This window comes from Prionailurus viverrinus, chromosome A2 (assembly GCF_022837055.1).
Source record: "Prionailurus viverrinus isolate Anna chromosome A2, UM_Priviv_1.0, whole genome shotgun sequence".
NCBI classification, from domain to species: domain Eukaryota; kingdom Metazoa; phylum Chordata; class Mammalia; order Carnivora; family Felidae; genus Prionailurus; species Prionailurus viverrinus.
Window position 1 is genome coordinate 104495353 of NC_062562.1, and position 26527 is coordinate 104521879.

The window sequence follows — 26527 nt, forward strand, 5'->3', positions numbered from 1 at the left end:
GAAAGACCCTTAGCGTTCCAGCACCAAGCGAAACAGTCTCGTTCCTGTCGTATATATGCTTCTAGCCGGTAAAATTTTGCGTCGAAACTAGAACACTTTGATTGACTAAACAGGCACTTTCTCGGGAAAACACTCGTTGAGACATGGGGTGGGCGGGGTCTTCTTGGGTCCGCGCGTTGAGGCCCTTGGGGCGCGCGTGCTTGGCGCGCGCCTGCGAGTCCTGACGGGCGCTGAGGGAGCTGAGCGGCGCCTGTGGCTGCTGGGTGTCAGGCGCTGGGAGGGCAGGTCGAGTCTCTTGCTGCTAAGGTCAGCGACTGCGGTTTAAAAAGACTGCAGCTGCTTCCTGTCTTAGATTGTCGCTTACGGGCAGAAGTTAAGAGCTAGTAAATGGCTTAAAGATGGCAATAGTCCTGTCAACGTAATCTCTAGATCCCCAGGTCCTGGCCCTCGATTTAATGTTAGGTGCCATACCACTGTACATTCTCCCTAGACCCGAAATTAAAATTTTTTTTAATTTTTTTTTAACGTTTATTTAACGTTAGACAGAGCATGAACGGGGGAGGGTCAGAGAGAGAGGGAGACACAGAATTTGAAACAGGCTCCAGGCTCTGAGCTGTCAGCACAGAGCCTGATGCAGGGCTTGAACTCACGGACCGCGAGATCATGACCTGAGCCGAAGTCGGATGCTTAACCAACTGCGCCACCCAGGCGCCCCTGATTTTTAAAATGTTTTCAGTGGTCGTGTTCCTACACATAGTTTTTCCAGTACTCTAACACAATTTTCATTTATCTGTTGTGTGTGTTCCTTTTTGGTTTTTTGTTTTTGGGTTTTTTTACATCTGAAAGTCAGGGGTCTCTGGGGACAGTGTGAACCCTTTCCGATATCCTGCGTAGTTTAAAGAATCAAATCACAAGTGTTTGGGACTGGGAAGAAAGACTAGGAAAGGGCTTCTCTGAAAAAGCAACGTCAGGCTTAAAGAGAAGCAAACACGTGAAAACGGATAATGCCGCTGTACAAAATAGTGATAAGTGTGACAGCCTGAAACTTGAAATACTCTGAGGAAGTGTAGGAGGTGTGGCGTGGTAGGAACTTGAAGAGGGAGAGCAAGGTGGGAATCAGATCTGCTGCACCAGTACATTAAGGGTTTTATGCTGAGACCATTAGAAAGTTATGCAAAAAAAAAAAAAAAAAAAAAAAGTTGCTTTAGTTTTCAATGACTGCTTTGTCTATGAAGAATGGATTAGAGGAGATAGCATGAAAGGGGAGGGACTGGTCCAGGGCCACTGTAGTAGTCCTTGTGAGATAATAGTAGCTTTGACCCGTGTGGGAAATATGATGAAGAAAGGATTCTAGAGATATTTAAGAGGTAGCACCAACAGAACTTGGTGACTGGTTGAATATGGGGAAATGGGGAGAAGCAGCTCATGATAATTTCAGAAGTTCAGATTTGACCAGCTATTTGGATGTTGATGCCAGTTAATGAGAAACAATAGAGTCAATAGAGTTATTGAGGAACAATAGAGAATGATGGATAAGTATTTATGTAAAATACAAGTAGATTTCTGTAGGGCAGAAAAGTGATCTAGACTACACAAATATATTTAGGGCTCAGTTTATTCATGGGAAATGACACCATATGACTGAATGAGATTGCTTAGGGAGCGAAGTAGCAGGTAACAAAGGGGACAAAGGACATGGAGCTGAGGAATTCCAACATGCAATGTTGGGTAGAGGAAATAAGGCCAACAAGGTGGAAAAGAAAAAAGATAAATTGTGATTAAGATGATAGGTTATGAAGCTTACGAAGACTGGTGTTTCGTCCATTCATTCAGTAAATCTTATAATAAGTACCTACTCAGCACCAGGCAGTTTTCTAATCTGGGAGAAAGCACTGAATGAGAACATTGTTTTGTCCTAAAGAGATTACATGGAAGTTGGAAAGAAAAACCATAAACAATTAAGATAATTTTAGATAGTGATAAACCAATAAAATATAGTAATAAGAGGGGCACTTACATGGTTCCGTTGGTTGAGCATCTAACTCTCGATCCCAGCTCAGGTCTTGATCCTAGGGTCATGAATTCAAGCCCCACGTTGCATGGAGCCTACTTAAGTATATATATATTATGTAATATATATATATTATATATGTATATATTTATATAATATATGTTGTATAAAATATTAAGTGTATATAATACTAAGTATGAATTCATATTAAGTATGTATATAAAAAGTATGAATTCATATTAAGTGTTAATTCAAGCCCCATGTTACATGGAGCCTACTTATATATATATATTTATTTATTTATTATATAAATACTAAATTATATAAGATATTAAATATATATAATATTAAGTATGAATTCATATTAAGTATGAATTCAAACCCCATGTTGCATGGAGCCTACTTAAATATATATATAATATAAATATTAAATTATATAAAAAGTATATTTATACTTAAATATATATTATAGTATTTTACTTATATTTTAAAATATAAGATAAGGGAGAAAGACATGCAGGACTGGAGGAAAGAATGTTACTTTAGTGAGAAAAGACAAGGAAGGTCCCTCTGAAGAGGTAAAATCTGAGCTGAAACTTAAATAAGGAGGTAACCTGGTGATGATATGGGTGAAGAATGTTCCAATTGTCAAAGGCAATGGTTTTGAGATTAAAAAACAAAACAAAACCCAAGGCCAATGTGGCTGATCCATATAAAAGGAGAAAAGAAAATGAGATGAGAGAGGTTGTAAAGGACTCTCACATTGACTTTATAGACTGTGGTGAGGAATGTGGCTATATTTTTAAAAATCGGCACAAAAATCATGGAAAACATTTAAAAGTAAACACAGAAACCTAACAGCAATAAGTGTAGGTGGGCTTTCAGCAAAGAGTTGGAAGGAGGAAAATCTCTTCTTGCAATATTTTATTTTTAATGATAAGTGATAATAATAGGTAAATAGATATACGATGAATACCACTGTTAATAAGAAAGTAAAATCTTGTGACTCACTTTTTTGTCATTAATCCAGTTTTAGAGGTAACAAAAATATAGGTAGACAAGTGATGCCTTTGGAATTGTTAACAAAGCAAGGTTGCAAATTATAAATTTCATTAAATATTAACCAGAATGTCAAATTATAAAAGTTTGAATTATGCATATTAAAGTTAGAGGAAAGAGTCTATGGCCTATATTTTAATCAGGGATTGGAAGAATAGAAGAGACAATCAAGGAAAAGAATCCATAGTGGAGGATACATATTATAAAAATACATTTTAGCTTTAGAAGTAGTTTTGGTATGTGTGGTAGATTTTATTCTATACAAATACCTGTTGCCTCTCCCTGGAAGAGGTATCACTCACTTGCCTCAGTGTCACGCTTGATAGTATGACTTCCTTTATTAGCAAATGGAATGCATAACATGTAAGCTGTGTCATGCACAAGCAGAAGCTTTAAGAGCTGAAAACTGCCATGTTCTTTCTTTTCTCTCTGCCACAAGATCTACAGTGTTCTAGATAGAAGCTCAGGTGTCAGGGTGAAAATTACTTGGAGCAGATCACTTCTCGGCCTTTTGGCTAAGATCAAGTGAAAATCACTTGGAGCAGAGACATTGACATAAAATGAACATATATTGAGAATAAGAAATAAGACTTTATTGCTGCACGTCACTAGATTTGAGAGTAGTTTTTTTACTGCAGCCTGACTTAACCTACTCTAATAAAGAATTTGGCACTGAAAATGAGGTCGCACTGAAATGAGGTGGCACTGAAAATGAGTGTGTATGTATATATATATATATATATATATATATATATATATATATAGTATATACTATACTATATATAGTAATATAATAAAAATCCTAAAATATGTGGCATTGGATTCAGGTGACAGCAACAGGTAACAAGGTAACTCTTACCAGAGACTGGAAGTATGGCAATTTAAGTTATACAGTGCTAGAACATTTGATGAAATTGTTCTCAATTGGAAGGCAGTTAATGACCCTCATAAACTCCGATTTCAGTGAAATGGCAGGCAAAGGATATGTTAGCCACATGTGCCAGGTACTATTGGCAACAGTTTACAAGCAAGTAGAATAAAGAGATGAGCTCAGAAAATAATCAGTGGGTTTGCAAGCTGCAGTGACAGGGAATGGAGCATCTAGAAATCCAGAGACTTGTAGAGGTAGAGGATATAGCTGATATTATCTCTACCTGTATAAGAGACTGATGTTTAGCCAAAAAGATCAATTAAAATCTCAAGATAATGACCCAATCAGGAGTATAGCCATCACACCCTTATTAAAACATCTCAATAAATTAAGGTGTCTCAGTATATCCTCTCAACTGAACAATTTGAAGGTCTGGACAAAGAGATAAGGGTGTAGCTCTCTCACTAAAGCCTGACAGGATCAAGGTGACTGAAATTAAGTCTAGAAAAAGAAGGAGGTATGACTAAAAAGAATTGTGAGTGTGGGCACTGGTGGATGGAGTTGGTTGGAATCAAATAAAAGTAGTCTAAATAATGCTAAAAGAACCATCACCTGTAGATTAAAGACTCTGACTTTGTTTGCTTTAGTTTTGTGAATAATTTTAAAATACAAAAAAGTATAAGTACTAGTTGTCTAAATTAAATGTAAGTTATACTGTGAATAGCTCTAAAAAAGTCTAAGCGGTATATCAATAGCACCCTCCAAAAATTATTTTTCTTGCATAGTTTCTCTGAAAATTCGAGCCTAGAAAATTCTGGAAGGTATAGTGATTGTGTGTTGTTATTAATGTGTGACAGTAAAGAAATAGCTTCTTTAGAGAGGAATAATTTGGTAAGTGAGCCGTGGAATATGATTATATTAATGCAAATTGAAGGCAGAATCTTATATTTTTTTACTCTGCTTGCATTTAGGCATTTAATTATTTTTCTACCAGATAAGTTGACAACTGTGGTTGTTTTTCTGATAACGCAAATACAAATTATACCTTCTCTTGTTAATGAAGATTTTGTAGCTATCCTTAATCTAAAAATAAATATGTTCTTCCACTAGTATTATGGTTACTTAGCATAAGCTGTATTTAATTATAAAATTTCTATTAGAAAAATGAAAACATTTTAGTTTATGAAAGTTTACTTCCACTGTTATGAATCTCATAGCTTCACATACTGTCATTAGTTTAAATTAAATACCTGAAGAACTTTATGTACAAAATTCAATGAATACTAAAAAGTAAAGAAACTAGAACAGTTTAAAACTGGTATGTATTTTTACTGAAACCTTATGGTTAAATAATATTTTAGGAAAACTGCATATTTAAAATTTTTGGAAAATTATACCATACACCTAGATCTTCACACTAGAAATTATTTAGAATAGCTATGTTGTATTCTTCTGTGTTTTTATTTATTATCTCTCTGAAATTTCTATCTTCTCTATGAATCCATTTATTCATTCATTTTTTCAATGTTTATTTATCTTGAGAGAGAGAGCATGCACATGCACAAGCAGGGGAGGGGCAGAGAGAGAGGGAGAGAAAGAATCCCAAGCAGGCTCTGCACAGTCAGCACAAAGCCCCACGCAGGTCTCAAACCCATGAACTGTGAGATCGTGACCTGAGACAAAATAAACAGTCAATGCTTAACCTACTGAGCCACCCAGGGGCCCCACGATTTATTCATTTATTAAACATGTATTAAGTGCCCACTATGTATTGTTCCTCATGCTGAGTGGTTAGGATAAGAAGAACACTGCTGCCCTTCAGCATCTTCAAGTCTAGTGGAGTTAGGGGTATAATTATTACAAAGCTCTATGATATGTGCTATAATAGACACTGATAGATGACTTAGGTTACTGGGTATATAGTGTCCTAACCAAGATCAAGAATATACATTCATCTTTGGAAATGTTAAGTTTAGGATGCCTATGAAATATCCAACTAGAGATACTCTGAAGGCTGGCAGAAACATCTCTCTTCAGCTCAAGAGAGCAGTTTGGTCTAAAGGTAAACTTCAAAAGGAAAGGAGATATAAGTGAGTTATTAGGAACTGATGAGCTTGTCCATGAATAATGTGTATGAAGGAAAGTGTAACAAGAAAAAAGGGTCAATGCTAAAACCCTAGAGAATGTGAACAAAATCAGGACCAGGTCAGGAGAGAGGAGTCAGGACAGAAAAGTTAGATCAAGTCAGTCAGGGTTTAGCCAGAGAAACAGAACTTCTAGGAAACATATATATATTATAAGGAATTTATTATAAGCAATAAGACATCATACAGTGTCTTACTGTAGTCTGAAATCAACAGGGGAGGCAGGAGAGGAGGAACATGAAGTGTAGAAGCAAAGATACATTGGAACCTGTAGGGATGGGTGGAACCCATGAGGACATAGGGACCCTGTTTCTAGAGCCCTTTGTCACAGGATTAGATATAAACCTAGTTCAAGAATATGGAAACTGAAGGAGAAATTTGACAAGAAAAGGAATAGTAAGGAAATGCCCTAGGGGAATCTCATGCATTCCAGACATACTCCTCCTTGCTGTCATTGAGCTGACTTATCCCAATTAACCCTTGCTAATCAAAATCAACCACCCAAGCTACTAGAGTAATAGAGCTTTCTTCCCTTGAAATTATGACTTCTAGATCAGTAAAACCACAGTTTCAGAGTAACTTGTTGCAGGTAAATTGCAGGTAAGTCATAATTTTACTAGTAGATAACTAGGGAAAATAGTAAGAAAACCATGCTGTATTATCTTTCACCACTGTGCTTTAAGATCAATTCAGAGTGGGACTAAAGTGTTAACAACTCACTACTTTGGAATGTTGATAGCATTTTATACAGAGCCATCTGTAAACTAGGCTCAAGTAGGCCTTAGTTAATTGGTCATAGGGAATGCTACATATCATAGGTTCAGGTTGAGAGGGGAGTATAGAACATGGATATGCAATTTACATATTCAGGACCTGCTCAAATCCATCTGGTGGTGCTTTCCATTTGATGATGAAATGCTACTGTGCGTATTCAATCTGATAGCTTTGTTGATCAGATAAGACCCAGTTCATGATGGATAACTGAGGTAGCATGGTAATTTGCTTCAAGCACCAACAGATCTGCTAAGTTATCCATCTTAGTTGAAGAACAATTCGTGAGGCAGCCCAGACCTGTTGCAGGACCCTGCCCAAAACTAGCAACTTTTCAAGTTGCTCAGTAAATGGATCAGAGTAGCACACAGATGAGGTAAATGTTGACTCCAGGATCCAAAGAGGCACACATAGTAGAAATCATCTTTGTGATAAAAGGAACCAAATGCAGTAATCTGTTCTTCTCTTTGAAAGAGCTATCTCAGGGCACCTGGGTGGCTCAGTTGGTTAAGCATCCAACTTCGGCTCAGGTCATGACCTCATGTTTGTGAGTTCAAACCCCGCATTGGGCTCTGTGCTGACAGCTCAGGGTCTGGAGCCTGCTTCAGATTCTGTATCTCCCTCTCTCTCTGCCCCTCCTCCGTTCATGCTCTATCTCTGTTTCAAAAATAAATAAATGTTAAAAAAAATAATACAATAAACATTTAAAAAAGGCTATTTTGACATGTCCCAGACCCAGACTACTGGAACCCTAGAAATTTTACTAAGGTGGCAGAAACCTGATTTTTGGTCAGATTCACTTCCCAACATATCTGGCATATAATTATTTTACCTATGTCCTAACTAGTTACTTCTTTCTTACTCAGCCCAATCAGCATGATACCATCCATGTAATTGCCCAACATAAATTTCTGTGGAAAAAGGAGATGATCAAGTACCTGTAATAGGGCTGCATAGTTGATGTATCCATAAGGTAAGACAGTCAAGGTGTGTTACTCATCTACAGAAAGCAAACTACTTTTGTTGGTCTTTAATAACATCTGTAAATATAAAAGCATTCACCAGTCCAAAGTTAAGGTGCCAACAGATTTTGTCCTTAGTGAGAATGCTTTTCCCGGCTTGCAGATGGAGGCCATCCTCACTTGGCAGAGAGAGTGAGCAAGCTCTGGCCTCTCTTTTTCTTATAAGGACACTAATCCTGTCATTGGGGCTCCACCCTCATGATCTCATCTAAACCTAATTACCTCTCAAAGCCCCCATCTCCAAATACTATCACATCGGAGGATACGGCTTCAACATATAAACTGGGGGGAGCATACAAACATTCAGTCCATAATAGCTAGCAAACCTTCAAGGTGTAGATAATTTCTATGCTATTAAATTTGAACCATAACTTTGGAAAAGGAACCTTCCAAATTCACATTTCAAATCAAGCATTAACCTCATAATAAAACTTAATAAGAATAATCCATCCATGTTTTCTTTAATCCCAGCCAGTCTAATTACAACAGTTTTATCCAAGAACTATAAGATCTCTCAAAATGTGGGGCTCTAGTGAAATATTATGAGTTAAAATTACTTAATTTAGAAACTGTTCATAGACTTTCACTTCCAAGATTGGCAGACTAGGTTATTCAGACAATCCAGACTATCTTTTTTCTTTTCAAAGACATTAGTGTGGGGCATTGAATAAAGTCCACTGAAAATTCATGAACACCTGAAACCTCAGAATATGAACTTATTTGGACTTAGGGTCATTGCAGATGTAATTAGTTAAGGTCAGACTTGATTAGGATAGGCCCTAAATCCAATGACTAATTTTTTTTTTTTGAGAAAAGAAGGGAAGACACAGACACACAAAGAAGTCCATGTGAAGACAGAGACAGAGATTGGAGTTATGCTACCACAAGCCCAGAAACACCAGGAGCCACTAGGAACTGGGAGAGGCAGGGAAAGAATGTCTCCTAGAGTTTTTGGAGGACGTGTGCCCCTGTCAACCTCGTAATTTCAGATTTCTGACCCCCAGAACAGTGAGAAAATAAATTCCTACTGTTTTAAGCCACTAATTTTAATTGTTTTTATGGTAAACTTTGAAAACTAAGACAGATTTTGGTACCAGAAGTGAGTTGCCTCTGTAACAAATACCTAAAAAAAGAAGAAATGCCTTTGGAATTGGGTATGGGTAGAGGCTAAAAGAATTTTGAAGTGCATGATAGAAAAATCCTAGATTGCCTTGAAGACAGTTGACAGAAATATGGACATCAAAGGCAATTCTGATGAGGGTTCAAATGGAAGTGAGGAGCATGGTAGAGAAGGCTTCTGTCATCTTAGAGAATACAAACAGAATATTGGTAGAAATATGTATATTAAAGGTGTTTCTGGTAACAGAGAAATGAGGAACATGTTATTGGACATTGGAGGAAAGATGATCCTTGTTGGATATAAAGTAGAACTTGTCAATGATGAATTTGGATATTTAGCTGAGGAGATTGCCAAGTAAAGTGTTGAAGGTACAGCCTTGTTTGTCCTAGATACTTATAGTAAAACACAAGAGGAAAAGAATAAAAAAGAACTGTTAAGAAAATGGAGATAGTGCAAGAAATATACTCCATAGAGAGCATCCAAGATCCATGAAATCAAAGTCCTAGAGATGACTAGGAGATTAGGGGGAAAAAATTGGAGGTATAATAACAAAGACTGTTTCAAATCTTATATAAGATATCAAACTAAAGAGTCAAGACTCTCTTTAAGTACCATATAGAAGAAAAGAAAACCAGACCTAAATACATTGCTGATGAGAGTATAAATTGGTGCTACATTTTGAAAATCTGCTTGCCTTTTTGTACTAAAGTTGAATATTTGAATACTATGTGATACAGTAATTTCACTCTGAGATAACCCAAGCAGTGATGTGTGCTTATGTGCACCAAGAGACATAAACAAGAATGCATATAGAATAATTATTTAGAATAACCTTGAACTGGAAAGAGCAAAAATATTTATCAAGGGCAAATGAATAAGTAAATGTAGTACATTCAAGAATGTGCTTCCACACTGCAAATGAACTACAAATAGACACAACATAAATGATTCTCACACACACAAAAAATATTAGTCAAAGAAACCAGAAATAAAACAAAACATACTGTGTGAGTCCATTTATGTAAAATGTAAAAACAGTATTAGACTCAGGATAATGACTAACTTTATAGGAAGTAGGCAGTATGAATTGAGGGGGCTCAAGAGAGACTTCTTTGGTCTTCGCATGGTGTTTAGAAAGGCGTTTGCTTCTTGATGATCCTTTGATCTTTATTTTTTTTTCACTTTTCTCTGTTATATTTTCCATTAATTTTTTAAATGAATTGCATAGATTTAGAAACAACAATGTTAGGGAATTTTCTTATGATTTTTTACTTAAAGATCTGATGGATTAAAAAAGAACAGAAGGTATTTATGCATTTTTGTTTGTTTGAAAGCTTCTCCACCTTTTGAGTTGATGACATGAAACCTGTCTCTAACTAACCTTATTTGTCTCTCTAACATCCAGTATTGTACATTTTATGATGTTGCTTCACTGATGCTGTCTTTGCCCATCTGCTCTGCTTTCTTGGGACTTGCCCCTTGTAAAACACAGCTCCTAAGACTGCCATTCATATGCACTGAAAAATAATTAAATACATTAGCTTGTCTAACAGATATGTCTAATAAATAGCTATTATAGCAAATATTGAAGTACTCACCTCTCAATTTTATCTTCATACAGAACAAATATAACATTTCATAGTATCATGTTAGCTTTTTTTTTTTAATAATTTATTGTCAAGTTAGCTAACATGCAATATAGTCTTGGCTTCAGGAGTAGAACCCAGTGATTCATCACTTACATATAATACCCCGTGCTCATACCTCCTCAATGCCCATCACTCATTTTGCCCATGGTCCCAAACCCCCACCCCCATCTACCCTCAGTTTGTTCGCTGTATTTAAAAGTCTCTTATGGTTTGCCTCCCTCTCTGTTTGTAACTAATTTTTCCTTCCCTTCCTCTATGGTCTTCTGTTAAGTTTCTCAAATCCCATATATGAGTGAAAACATATGATCTCTGTCTTTCTCTGACTTATTTCACTTAGCATAGTACCCTCTTGTTCTATCCATGTTGTTGCAAATGGCAAGATTTGAATTCTTTGTCATTGCCAAATAGTATTCCAAGGCATATATATACCATGTATTCTTTATCCGTTCATCAGTTGATGGACATCAGGGCTCTTTCCATAATTTGGCTATTGTTGATAGTGCTGCTATAAACATTGGGGTGCGTGTGCCCCTTTGAAACAGCACTCCTGTATCCTTTGGATAAATACCTAGTAGTGCACTTGCTGGGTCATAGGGTAGTTCTATTTTTAATTTTTTGAGGAACTTCCATACTGTTTTCCAGAGTGGCAATTCACATTCCAACCAACAGTACAAGAGGGTTCCCAATTCCTCTGCTTCCTCACCAATATCTTTTGTTTCCTGAGTTGTTAATTTTTTGCCATTCTGACAGGTGTGAGGTGGTATCTCATTGTGGTTTTGACTTGTATTTCCCTGGTGATGAGTGATGTTCAGCATCTTTTCTTTTTCTTTTCTTAAACATTTTTATTTGTTTTTGAGAGACAGAGAATGAGCAGAGGAGAGGCAGAGAGAGAGGGAGACACAGAATCTGAAGCAGGCTTCAGGCTCTGAGCTGTCAGCACAGAGCCCGACGCAGGGCTCGAACCCATCAACTGTGAGATCATGACCTGAGCTGAAGTCAGACGCTCGACCAACTGAGCCACCCAGGCGCCCCTTTCATCATCTTTTCATGTGTCTGTTTGCCATCTGGATGTCTTTTTTGGAAAACTGTCTATTCATGTCTTCTGCCCATTTCTTCACTGGATTATTTGTTTTTTGGGTGTTGAGTTTGGTAAATTCTTTATAGATTGTTGATACTAACCTTTTATATGATATGTCATTTGCAAATATCTTCTCCCATTCTGTTGGTTCCCTTTTAGTTTTGTTGATTGTTTCCTTTGCTGTGCAGAAGCTTTTTATCTTGATGGGGTCTCAATAGTTCATTTTTGCTTTTGTTTCCCTTGCCTTCAGAGATATGTCAAGTAAGAAGTTGCTGAGGCCAAAGTCAAAGAGGTTGCTTTTTTCCTCCTCTAGAGTTTTGATGGCTTCCTATCTCACACTTAGGTCTTTCATCCATTTTGAGTTTATTTTTATGTGTGATGTAAGAAAGTGGTCTGGGTTCATTCTTCTGAATATTGCTGTCCAGTTTTCCCAATCCCATTTGCTGAAGAGATATCTTTATTCCATTGGATACTCTTTGCTGCTTTGTTGAACATTAGTTGGCCATATATTTGTGGGTCCATTTCTGGGTTCTCTATTCTATTGCATTGATCTGAGTGTCTGTTTTTATGTCAATACCGTAGTGTCTTGATGACTACAAATTTGTAGTACAGGCTAAAGTCCGGAATTGTGATGCCTCCAGCTTTGGTTTTCTTTTTCAACATTACTTTGGCTATTCGGGGTCTTTTGTGGCTCCATACATATTTTAGGATTGTTTGTTCTAGCTCTGTGAGGAATGCTGGTGCTATTTTGATTGGGATTGCATTGAACGCATAGATTTCTTTGTGTAGTATCAATATTTTAACAATATTTGTTCTTCCGATCTATGAGCATGGAATTTTTTTCCATGTCTTTGTGGAAAATGCAACCAGTTTCTGTACATTGATTTTATATCCTGCGACTTTGCTGAATTCATGTTATCAGTTCTAGCAGTCTTTGGTGGAGTCATTCAGGTTTTTCGTGTGGAATATCATGTCAGCAAAAAGTGAAAATTTGACTTCTTTGCAAATTTGGATGCCTTTTATTTCATTTTGTTGTCTGATTTCTGGGGCCTAGGACTTCCAACACTGTTAAACAACAGTGGTGAGAGTGGACATCCCTGTCGTGTTCCTGATCTCAGGGGGAAAGCTCTCAGTTTTTTTCCCATTGAGGATGACATTAGGGATGGGTCTTTCATATATGGCTTTTATGATGTTAAGGTGTGTTCCTTCTATCCCAACTTTCTTGAGGGTTTTTATCAAGAAAGGATGCTGTATTTTGTCAGCAGTGACAGAATCATATGGTTCTTATCCTTTCTTCTATTATGAGATATATCACGATTGATTTGCAAATATTGAGCCAGCTCCGCAGCCCAGGAATGAATCCCACTTGATCATGGTGAATAATTCTTTTAATATACTGTTGCATTTGATTTGCTAGTATCTTGTTGATAATTTTTGCAGCCATGTTCATCAGGGATATTGGCCTGTAATTCTCCTTTTTAGTGGGGTCTTTGGTTTGGGAATCAAGGTAATGCTGGCTTCATAGAATGAGTCTGGAAACTTTCCTTCTGTTTCTATTTTTTAGAATAGCTTGAGAAGAATAGGTATTAACTCTGTTTTAAATGTCTGGTAGAATTCCCCTGGGAAGCCATCTGGCCCAGGACTCTTATTTTTTGGGAGATTTTTGATAACTGATTCAAATTCTTCGCTGGTTATCTGTTCAAATTTTCTATGTTTTCCCTTTTGAGGTTTGGTAGTGTGTGGGTGTCTAGGAATATGTCCATTTCTTCCAGATTGTTCAGTTTGTTGGCATAAAACTTTTCATAGTATTCTCTAAGAATTGTTTTATTTTGGTGGTGTTGGTTATGATCTCTGCTCTTTCATTCATTATTTTATCTATCTGGGTCCTCTCTCTCTTTTTATTTATTTTTTTATTTTTTTTTGAGAAGCCTGGCTAGGGGGTTATCAATTTTGTTTATTCTTTTTCAAAAAAATTAGCTCTTAGATTCATTGATCTGTTCTACTGGGTTTTTGTTTTTTTTTTTTTTTTTTTTGATTCTATATTGTTTAAATAAACACTCTTTATGCTCTAATCTTTATTATTTTTGTCCTTCTGCTGGCTTTGGGCTTTTTTTTTTTTTTTTTTTTGCTACTGCTTTTCTAGTTCCTGTAAATATGAGGTTAGGTTCTGTATTTGAGACCTTTCTTGCTTCTTGAGATAGGCCCGGATTGCAATGTATTTTCCTCTTATGACTGCCTTTGCAGCATCCTACAGGGTTTGGATTGTCGTGTTTTCATTTTCATTTGTTTCCATATATTTTTTAATTTCTTCTTTAATTTCCTGGCTCACCCATTCATTCTTTAATGGATGTTCTTTAACCTTTATATATTTGGGCTTTCCAAATTTTTTCTTGTAGTTGATTTCAAGTTTCATAGAATTGTGATCTGAAAATATGCATGGTATGATCTCAATCCTTTTATATTTGTGTGTTTTTTAAATTTACATCCAAGTTAGTTAGCATATAGTGCAATAATGATTTCAGGTCTGGAATCCAGTGATTCATCCCCTACATATAACTCCCACTACTCGTCCCAACGAGTGTCTTCCTTAATGACCCTTGCCCATTTAGCACATCCCACAATCCTTTTATGTTTGTCGAGGGCTGTTTTGTGACCCAGTATTTGATCTATTTTGGAGAATGTTCCATATGCACTCAAGAAGAATGTGTATTCTGCTGCTTTTGGATGAAAAGTTCTGAATATATTTGCTAAGTCCATCTGGTCTAATGTGTCATTCAGAGCCATTGTTTCCTTATTGATTTTCTGCCTAGATTATCTATCCATTGTTTAAATGAAGTATTAAATCCCCTATAATCACTGTACTATTATCTATACATTTATTTATGTTTGTGATTAATTGACTTATATTTTGGGGTATTTCCACTGGGGGCATAGACATTTACAATCATTACCTCTTCTTGATAGATAGACCCCTTAATTATGATATAATGCCCTTCTTCATCTCTTGTTACAGTTTTGTTCTGAAATCTAGTTTGTCTGATATAAGTATGGCTACTCTGGCTTTCTTTTGACATCCAGTAGCATGATAGATGGTTCTCCATCCCCTCACTTTCAATCTGCAGGTGTCCTCAGGTATAAAATGAGTCTCTCATAGGCAGAATATAGATGGATCTTGTTTTTTTTTTTCAGTCCATTCTGATAACCCTATATCTTTTGATTGGGGCATTTAATCCATTTACGTTCAGAGTGATTATTGAAAGATATGGATTTAGTGTCTTGTGTTATCTGTAGGTTTCATGCTTGTGGTGATGTCTCTGGTCCTTTGTAGTCTTTGCTGCTTTCCACTCACGGAGTCCCTCTTAGGATCTTCTGTAGGGATGGTTTGGTGGTCATGAACTCCTTTAGTTTTTGTTTGTCTGGGATAGCCTTTATCTCTCCTATTCTGAATGACAGCCTTGCTGGATAAAGGATTCTTGGCTGCATATTTTTCCTATTCAGCACATTGAATATTTCCTGCCACTCTCTTCTGGCCTGCCAAATTTCAGTGGACAGGTCTGCTACTACCCTTATGTATCTAACCTTGTAGTTTAGGGCCTGTTTGTCCCTAGTTGCTTTCAGAATTCTCTTTATCTTTGTATTTTGCCAGTTCCCCTATGATATGTCATGGTGTCAACTTGTTTTTATTGATTTTGAAGGGAGTTCTCTATGCCTCCTGGACTTGGATATCTGTTTCCTTCCCCAGGTTAGGGAAGTTCTCAGCTATAATTTGTTCAAATAAACTTTCTGCCTCTTTCTCTCCCTCTTCTTCTTCTTCTGGAATTCCTTTGATATGGATATTATTTTGTTTCATTGAATCACTTTGGTCTCTAATTCTCTCCTCATTGTCTAGTAATTTCTTTTCCCTCTTTTTTTCCCGCTTCATCATTTCCCATAATCGTATCTTCTATTTCACCTATTGTCTCCTCTGCTTCTTCTATCCTTGCTGTCACTGCATCTAGTTTATTTTGCACCTCACTTACAACATTTCTGAATTCGTGACTGTTTCTTAGGTCCTTGTTCTCTGCAGCAATACGTTCTCTGCTGTCTTCTATGCTTTTTTCAAGTGCAGATTTTGTCTTATGACTATTATTCTAAATTCTTGTTCAGACATATTGCTTATATCTTTTTTGAGCAATTCTCTGGCTGTCATTTCTTCCTGGAATTTTTTTTGAGGAGAATTCTTCCTCATTTTGGCTAGGTTTCATCATTTTGGCTAGGTTTCTGTCTTTTATGTGTTTTAATAGCTTGTTATGTGTCCTGCACCTGTGACTACTACTATATTAAAAAGAGATCATACACTGTCCAGGGCTTGGCACTTCAGGAAGTACTTTTGGAGTGTGTTGCATGCACTCTGTTGTTGCGTCTTTAGCTGTTCTATCCCACTGCTCATAGTGGTGTGTTGCAGACTTTGAGTTTGGAGTTCTCTCTTGTCCAACAAGAGAGCGGATGCAGAATTGAATACGAGAGAGGCTAATGTCCAGGAGGAGACCAGAGCCCTGAGTAAGGGTCCTTGCTCTGTATTTATTAGGATCAGAAGGCTTTCAAACATGATGGATGTGCAGAAAGAGACAATAAAACGGTGATCATTAACTCATGTTTGTGAGAGAAAGGGGTTTTCTAAGATAGTGGTGTTAGGGGTTTGGGTCAATACAAAACAAAATTCTGGTGCTGAGCAGATGGCTGTTTACAGCAGGCACCAGGTGCTGTGTCTGTTTATCTTAACTTAGATAAGATGGATAGAACATACTGCCTCAGGGTCAACAAGGCACTTTTTTTTTTTTTTAAATTAGCTCCAGGCAATTTCACCCTGCTTTGGAGGTCTTTCTCACTGTTTACCTTTCAGCTCTGCTGGGGGCGCTTCTGCTCTGTGCTCTATTCTCAGACGCTTTTGTCCTGTGGAAGCAGTTTTGTGCTCTTTGCTTTGTTCTATGCTGGGGGCACTTTAGCCCTGTGGCTGCTTTCTGCTCTAGCCCTGTTAACCCATTGGTGCAAGCTTGGGAATTCCTAAACTTATTCCCCACAGTGGTGGATTTTTTGGACCTTCTACCAGGTGTGCTTTGATTTGTTCCTTGAAGAAACCATACAAAACCACAGGGCAGTTGTCTGTTGGTGCCTGGAACTAGAGGCTGTGCTGGTCTGAGAGGCTGTTTGGTTCAGTCAGTGTCAGTCTCAAGTTACCAGCTATGGAGGGGCATGGTTTGGTGTAAGTGTGTCCCACCTCCACTGAGGGCTGCTGTCCTGTTCCCTGAAACCCCACCATGTTTGTGACAGGGAGAAAAATGGTGACACCCCAATCTCTCCTCCCCAGACCTGGTGTCTCAAACCACGCTGTTCAGGTAGCACGCACAGTGTAGTGCTGGCAGGCAGCTTGCCCTGTTCCACAGTCTCCTGTGCCTCTTCGGCACTGGGCTAGGATTCAAAACCTGATGTCTTAAAGGATTCTGCTCCATGACCTGGTTCTGGGGTATTGCCACTCTTCCCAGATGACAAAGGGCCTCTGGCTGGTGCTTAGAGAGTCTTTTGTCCTTGGAGTATACCCTCTTCCCACAGTACTCAAGGGAGGGGACTGTTTTCTCCCAGTGTGCCCCTGAGATCACCACGGCATACCTGTGCTAGGTCCCCTTCCCCACCGTGGGCACCTGCACATGGCCCACTCCAGTCCACAGAAAATTGCACACCCCTGAAAACTCCGATCTTTATCTCCTAAGGCTGTTTGCAAAGTAGAAACTCACTCTCTCCATATTTTTTGTTCCCTAGTCCATGGTCTGAAGAGTTTTTTCTCTTGTCCAAATAAAATACTACAGTTCCACAGCTTCTCTTTCTCTTCCTCTTGTCTCTCCACAGATGGGGTCCCCTCCCGTCCATGCCCAGAACCACCAGTTTTATCTCTCCCAATTCATGAACACGCACCTCTGTCCCGCCAAGCTGTCTCTTTCCACCTGTGGAGATTTTTCTGCCACTCCGCAGCCTGCATTCCCGGGCGTTCCAAGTATTCTGACCTCAATACAGCTGTGTTTGAGGGAAGAGGGAAATTGTGGTTCCCTCACTTCTCTGCCATCTTAACTCCTGGTGTCATGTGAGTTTTAAAAAAAAGCTATGTTACTATGTGAATGAACCATGAAAACATTGCTTGATAAAATAATCCAGACACATGAGATAACACATTTTTTATTCCATTTATATGAAGTACCTAGAATAGGCAAATCCATAGAGACATAAAGTAAATTGGTGATTGTGAAGACTAGGAATAGGGGAAATGAGGAGTAACTACTATTGGGTATGAGGTTTCTTTGTGGAGTAATGTAAATGTTCTAGAATTATATAGTGGTGGATGGTTGTACAACTTTTGAATATGCTAAAAATTGCTGAATTTTATACCAGAAAGGGTGAGTTTTATGGGGTGTGAATTATATCTCAATAAAGCTGTTATAAAAACTCAGCCCTGAGCTAAGCGCCTTTTTTAAAAAAGGTAATCTTGTTATATCTAGAAAGATGACTGACTGGCTAGGGTACAAAGATAAGCTGATAGTTTATTTTCATGGTACTCGTTTGTGCATTTAAAATTTTTTTACTGTGCGTACATACTATCTGTGAAATTAACTTAAAATATTTTTACTATTATGTATTCATTAAATATGTAGAAAGTTTTTATTCATGTAATACTATAGTAGATCCTTGCTGCCTAAATTCTTAAAGAAAATTCTGTGGTCAGTATGTTTGAAAAGAATGATTATCAATGAACCCTTTATTATAAAACATAAAATGATCTTAGAATTTCCCAGACCTTCAAAGTTGCAGTTGGGAATTCTGATTTGAATCTGATTCCTATTCCTTTGTCTATATTCTCTCCTTTCTCTATGAGAACATTAAGAATTCTCCTGAAGTTCAGAAATTTAAGCACAATCTTTTCTTCATCAATATTGCTTTCTCTTGAATATCTCTGAAAATATTAATTATGGCAAAATAAAATGATCCATGGGCTTTCTGGGATCATAAATGACAGCTAGCTTCTGGCTTCTTCTGGCTACAACCCAGCTCAGTATTTCTTATTTCCATCTTAGCATTCTATCATAACAAATACTTTTTACCAAACGCTGGCCTTCAACTGGCACCTTATTCCATGTGATTACATGTGGTAATGTAAGTAACTCTTTTACCATGCATGCCTGGGAATACTGATGTCTTATTTTCCACTGGTAATAAAATCATCACTGTTGGAGTGCCTGGGTGATTCAGTTAAGTGTCCACTCTTGATTTTGGCTCAGGTCATGATAGGGTCATGGGATCAAGCCCCACATTGAGCTTTGCACTGACAGTGCAGAGTTGGCTTGGGATTCTGTCTCTCCCTATCACACATTCTCACTCTGCCTGTCCCACGGTCATATGCATGTGCTTTCTCTGTCTCTCAAAATAAATAAATACACATTTAAAAAAAATTATCACTGTCTTTTGACCCATACCACATCAAATAATAAATCTTAGATTCCCATTTTGAGGTTTTCTTTCTTTCTTTTCTGAACATCTTAAGATTTTAGTAGAGGAAATAGAAACCAGTCTAGGTATGTTACTCTGAAAAGAAATTTTGTGCATACAAAATCATTTGAAAGCCTGGAAGAATGAAAGTCAGGGATCCAATGAGACTTTTAGTTTGAAGATCATACAATTGTAGCTGTGATGTAGAAGTGAGAAAATGAGTGCAATTATTGCCACTAACCTTTTTCCAGAACTGCTGCTCCACTGTAAGTTTATCCCTTTGAAGCTGGTGAGTAGATTCTGCCAGAATGTGAATGGAGCTTGTTTTGGTGCTTCTACAGCTAACAGAAGATGGCCTCTGCCTCCCTTTTACCTTCTAAATCTCATGATGTATGTAGGAGCCCTGATATTTCTGAATTACAGAATTGTTTTAAAGGTTTTTAGAAGTTTAGTTCCTCTCATGTTGTTAGATTTAATATTTAATTAATATTTTATACTTTAATACTTATACTTTTTTAAGTATAATACTTTTATACTTAAATACTTTAATATTTAATTAATCTTGTTTGCTCATATGTCTGTATACATAGATTGCATGGTATTGGTAGCCAGAATTTATATACCTTGCCTAAATAAGAAGCCCTGTTCACCTGGAAAATAGATAATGGATACAAGTTCTGTTTATAGATGGCTTTGCTCTTATGATTATAGTGGGTGGGAAGAAGTTTGGTGGTACAGGGAAGGTGCATGTGAATGAGTAGGCTGTGCCTTTATGGTTTATTAGTAGTTTATAATGCTAAATTTTTCCATTTCTTTTGGCAGTTGATAGTGGACTCACTATCTTTCTTTCTCTTATAAACCTGGTACCCATTCTGAAAATTTCTGGAGTCAGACTTCCTGCTTAATAGAACTGAACTTGAACTTTTATTCTGGAGAGAAACATTGTTTTCAGCTTCCCTGGAAACAGGATTGCTGTGTGGTTTTTTCCTTTTAATGAATTATCCAACCGGTTGTCCAAGTCTTAGCCCTCTTCAAAGGCCTCATTATCTCTCATCTGAGGGTTATACAGACACTTTTAAGGAAAATCTCACTTCAGTAACTCCTTTCTTTCACCTGGGTGAAATTATTAGCTCCTTAGTTTGGTGAATTTTTTTGGCAATCAGAGCCTACCTTTCCATAACTGTCAAAATCCCTTGATAACCCTCAAAAGTTTGTGACACTCCTCCTGGGTTTACAACAATACTATGGTTTAATGGCCTTATTTCTATTTTTATGTTTATTCTGTGATTTCAGTGAAATTTGGGGAGGGTACAAAGGCAATTCACATGTTCAACTACCTTTTGTGAATCAGATCTATTATCCTTAGATTTATAACAAACAGTTTTGTATTTTCCTGGCTTCTTAACAAAACAGTCAGGGTCAATAACCTCTTCCAAACCAAATAAGACAATTCAATTTTTGTTTTTATTTTTCTTATTTTACACTCCCCACACACCAATTTATTTACCACCAATTCTCTTGGGTTTGGTTATAATCTTTTAAAATTATGACTCTTCTGGTTACCTATCCTTGCTTAATACTTGTATTAAATTCCACAATTTCATTGTTAATAATTATTAATATTTAATTACAACTTTTATTTTCCTTTTCTTTTACATCATTATTTGCGTTGTATGTTATCCTAGTTCTTGGATTTTTTTTTTTTTTTACCATTTTTTTGCAGTAATTTTGGAAATAGAGTCCTTTGTCATCGGCTTCTCAATACCATTTAACTAGAGTAGTTATTATTATCATCTCCAGATTCTAAATGAAGAATCAGAGGCTTGGGGTGCCTGGCGGGCTTAGTTGTTTGAGTGCCTAACTCTTGATTTCAGCTCAGGTCATGATCCTAGGGTCATGGGATCAAGCCCCCTGCATTGGGCTCCATGCTGAGTGTGGAGCCTGCTTAAGATTCTCTCTCTCCCTCTACTCCTCTCCCCTGCTCATGCTCTGTCTCTCTCTCTCAAATAAATTAATAACAAAGAAAGAAAGAAAGAAAGAAAGAAAGAAAGAAAGAAAGAAAGAAAGAAAAAAAAGAAAGAAGGAAGAAAGAAAGAAAGAAAGAAAGAAAGAAAGAAAGAAAGAAAAAGAAACAAAGAATCGGAGGCGTTCCTGGGTGGCTTATTCAGATAAGCATCCAACTTTGGCCCAGGTCATGATCTCACTGTTCATGAGTTAGAGCCCTGCGTTGGGCTCTGTGCTGACAGATCAGAGCCTGGAGCCTGTTTCGGACTCTGTGCCTCCCTTTCTCTCTCTGCCCCTCCCTTCCTTGCTGTCTGTCTCTCTGTGTGTCTCTCTCTCTCTCAAAAATAAATAAACATTAAAAAAATAAAAAAAATAATTAAAAAAAGAAAGAATTAGAAGTTCAAAGAAATCAAGTTGACTTTTTAAAGGTAACACAGAAATTCAGTGGCAAAGCTTGGACTGAAATTCAGGTCTCCATATTTGCTGTTTGCTGTCTTTTGTTTTCCTGTTTGTTCCTCTTTCATATAGAAAGTGTCACATAACACTTTGCTGCTTACTTCACCACCTTTTGTAGGAGTAGTTTGAAGGACCATTTTTACATATAAATCTGATTTATATAATTATTGTTGATGGCACATACAGTCATGTTCAGCTTGATTAGTTGAAGATCATTGTGAACATTAAGAATATGTTTTGACAAAATACTACATTAAGGCTGTCTGTGATTGTAACTATTATGAAATAATTATTCTTATAATATGCATACTAATGCATGAATATCTCGAATTGAACATAGAACAAAACACAAAACATGATGGATTATGTAACACAGGTATTTTAACAAGATGTCATATCATGTGAAGATTCAAATTTGTTAGAGTTAAGGCCAACAGTAATTTACAATGTGTGCCTTTAAGACATAGAGAAAAATATTGTAGATGTTAATGTAGCAGCTCATAAACAATAAAGATTCTTTATGTACAAAAAAATAATAGCAAAGCAATATCCCTTATGAACATAATGCAAAAATACTCAACAAAATACTAGCAAAACTGAATCCAGTAACATATACACCACGAGTAAATGGAATTTATACCAGTAATGTAAGGTTGGTTCAACATATGAAAATCAATCAATGTACTATGCCATACTGATAAAATTACAAAAGTATAAAAAACACATGATTGTTTCAATAGATACAGAGAAAGCATTAAAAAAACTCAAAACTCTTGGGGCGCCTGGGTGGCGCAGTCGGTTAAGCGTCCGACTTCAGCCAGGTCACGATCTCGCGGTCCGTGAGTTCGAGCCCCGCGTCAGGCTCTGAGCTGATGGCTTGGAGCCTGTTTCCAATTCTGTGTCTCCCTCTCTCTCTGCCCCTCCCCCGTTCATGCTCTGTCTCTCTCTGTCCCAAAAATAAATAAACGTTAAAAAAAAAAAAATTAAAAAAAAAAAACTCAAAACTCTTTCAAAATGAAAACAATCAGTAAACTAGTAACAGAAAAGTTCTTCCATGTGATAAAGGGCATCTATGAAAACCCACAGCTAACATCAGACTCAATAGTGAAAGACTAAAAGCTTTCTTCCTAAGATCAAGACACAGAAGTGCACTCTCACTAATTTAATTTTTTTTTTTTTTGATGTTTATTTTTGAGAGAGAGACAGACAGACAGAGGCTGAGCAGGGGAGGAGTAGAGACAGAGGGAGACACAGAATCTGAAGTAGGCTCCAGGCTCTGAGTTGTCAGCACAGAGCCCGATGCAGGGCTCAAACCCATGAACCGTGAGATCATGACCTGAGCTGAAGTCAGACGCTTAACTGACTGAACCGCCCAGGTGCCCCGCACCCTCACTACCTTTATTCAACAGTGTACTGGAGGTTCTATTCAGCCCTAAAATTAGGCAAGAAAAAAAAGAAGTCATGAAAAGAAGAAATAATTTATTTCATGTAATTTCCTGGAAGTTGCACATACCTTTTCTGCTAGCATCCCATTGGCAGAACTTAATTATGTAACCACATATAACTTTGAGAAAGTCAGGTAATGTAGTATCTATTCTACACAAGAAAAACTTGTGTCTGGTCAAAATTTGGGGCTTTTATTTTTGAAGAAAGGTTAATAGGTATTGGACAACAAGTAACAGTTTCTTTCACATTTATTAAATGCAAATCAAAAAAGCAATTTGCTATTTAAATTTTTTTTCTTTCTCTGTTTCTTTCCTTTTCTTCCTTGTCTTTTTTTTTTTCTTTTATCACATGGGTTGCACAGGTTAAAAAGATTGCTAATTTAAGTGCAATGTGGGAGAACCTGGGTGGCTCAGTTGGTTAAGCATCCAACTCTTGATTTTGGCTCAGGTCATGATCTCATGGTTCGTGAGATGTAGCCCCAAGTTGGGCTCTGTGCTGACAGCATGAAGCTTGCTTGGACTTCTGTGTCTCTCTTTCTGTCTGTCTCTGCCCCTCCCCTGCTCAAGCTCCCCACTCCCAAATAAATAAATAAACTTAAAAAATAAAGTAGTATGGTCCTCTGGGTGGGATCTTGGAACAAAAGAGGACATTAGTAGTAAGGCTAGTAAAATCCAAATACATTTTGCAGTTTAATTAATAATATTGTACTAATGTTAATTTCTTAGTTTTATAGATATATAACATGGTGATGCAAGATGTTGACATTAGTGGAAACAGGATGAGAAGTATACACAAACTCAGTATTATTGTTGCATTCTTTCATAAATCTAAAATTACTTAAAAATAAAAAGTTAGGGGTGCCTGGGTGGCTCAGTCAGTTAAGCGTCCAACTTTGGCTCAGGTCATGATCTCACAGTTCGTGAGTTTGAGCCCCATCTTGGGCTCTGTGCTGACAGCTCAGAGCCTGGAGCCTGCTTCAGATCTTGTGTCTCCCTTTCTCTCTGCCCCTCCCCTGCTCATGCTCTGTCTCTCTGTCTCTCTGTCTCTCTCTCTCTCTCTCAAAAATAAATAATAAAACATTTAAAAAAACTAAAATAAAAAGTGAAAAAAAAAAGATTGCTAATACTCAATTGTCAGGGGTTTGGAAAGAATTCTTATGCACTCCTGGTGGTAATATATATTACAGCCTGTTTTTAGAGAGCAATTAAGCATTGTTTATTAAATATGAATGTGTTTATATTTTTTTATTCAGAAAATCTATTTCTGTCAGCAGTGCACGGTGGCAAGATGGTGATGAACATTTCCAAGAAGAGGAAGTCTATGGCAGATGGCATCTTTAAAGCTGAACTGAATGAGTGTCTCACTCAGGAGCTGGCTGAACATGGCTACTCTGGGATTGAGGTCTGAGTTACATTAACCAGGACAGAAATCATTGTCTTGGCCATCAGGGCTCAGAGTGTTTCTGGTGAGAAGTGCTGGTGGATCTGGGAATTGACCCCTTGGTTCAGAAGAGGTTTGATTTCCCTGAGGGCAGTGTAGAGCTTTATGCTGAAAAGGTGGCCACAAGAGATCTGTGTCCCAGTGACCAGGCAAAGTCTCTGCTTCACACATTACTAGGAGGCCTTGCTGTTCAGAGGGCCTGCTATGGTGTGCTGTGGTTCATCATGAAGACTGGGGCCAAAGGCTGTGAGGTCGTAGTGTCTGGGACACTTGAAGGACGTAGGGCTAAATCCATGATGTTTGTGGATGGCCTAATGATTCACAGTGGGGATCCTGTTAACTACTACATTGACACTGCTGTGTACTGTGTGCTGCTCAGACAGGGTGTACTGGGTATCAAAGTGAAGTTCATGATTCCTTGGGACCCAGATGGTGAGATTGGCCCTAAGAAGCTGGCCCTAAGAAGCCCCTGCCTGATCATGTGAGCATTGTAGAACCCAAAGATGAGATACTGCCTACCACCCGAATCTCAGAACAAAAGGGTGGGAGGCGAGAAAGGCCTGCCATGCTGCAGACAGTACCCACAGCATAACAAGGTTTCCTTGGCAGGTGGATCTGGAATCTGGATTTTGCTCTGTAAAGACCTTTAATAAAATCTTTGAAAAAGAAAAAAACACAAAAACTACAATCTATTTCTTGGAATTCCTCCTATAGAAACTTGAATGCTAGCTTTTGGAGTGTCTTTCCCTTCTTAGATAATTCAGCATAATTCCTCCCAATGAATCTAGGAGGTTGTTAGAGAGTGGAATGTTTGGCTTTCTAACTTCAGAGTTAAAACAATCCTTATTTTTTTATAAAGTAACTTATTATAAAATAAATAAAAATTTATTTATTTATTTAGAGAGCATGCAACTACAAGTGAGGGAGAGGCAGAGAGAGAGGGAGAGAGGAAGAGAGAGAGAGAGAGAAAGAGTGAGTCCTAAGCAGGCTCCAAGCTGTCAGCATAGAGCCCGATGCAGGGCTCAATATCATGAACCTTGAGACATGAGCTGAGCTGAAACCTAGAGTCAGACACTTAACTGACTGAGCCACCCAGGCACCTCCGTATGGTTGATGTTTGAAGTAGAATGGAAATTAAGCTCCCAGAGTAGAGCTGGTTAAATAATTAAGTTCCTAGGCTTTTAACTCGAGGAGTAACAGGCCTTAAGGCCAATGGGGAATATGAAGGATACGATGCTACCTCTGGATCTGGAGAAAATGAAGTGTGGGAGGCTGAGTGGCCTCCAGCTGAGAGGGCTGCAGGGTAATTTCCCATTTTAGACAAGGAACTGCATAAATGATCCTTGAAAAGGAAGAGGGATTACTTTGTAGGTTTTAAAATTTTTGAATTTAGTTTGTAAAGCACTGTGGAAACACTTGAGGGGGCACATAGCAGTGGTAGTTTGGGGCAGGGCACTAGAGATTCTTAGAGATTGGAGAAGTTTACACTTTTAGCGGGGATGAGCAACACAGAAAGATGAGGTTGCAATATAATTTGTACAACTACTGTTATGGTGGAATGTCCTGGGGTATTAGAAGTAGTCCAGCTTTTGGTAAATTTAACTAGCCATGCTTTCCTAGCCCTCAGCATTTGTGTATGACTTTTCCTTGGTCTGGAACACCTCCATCTCCTTTTCTCCCTTTCTCAGGCCAGTTCAGGCTATGTTTGGATCTATAACTTACTCCAGGAAGCCTTCCCTGAGTGCTTTCTCTCCTTTTAGCCATGTGTACTTTTTCCCTGGTAGCCTTTCTCACCATACACAGCGAGTTAAGTTCTGGAGGAGAAAAGACAACTGTCTTGTAGAAGGTCCAGCCCCTATGTAATCATACCATAAATTACACGTCTTTATAGTGAATACTATTTTTTTTTCAAGTTTAATATTATAAAATTCAATTCCAGTTTAC

The 26527-nt window shown here is 37.7% G+C and overlaps 1 pseudogene; it reads left to right on the forward strand.

Moving 5' to 3' along the window:
- The first annotated feature begins 4 nt into the window (after positions 1 to 4).
- Positions 5 to 25202, forward strand: LOC125160930 (40S ribosomal protein S3-like; annotated as a pseudogene).
- Positions 25203 to 26527: the final 1325 nt, after the last annotated feature.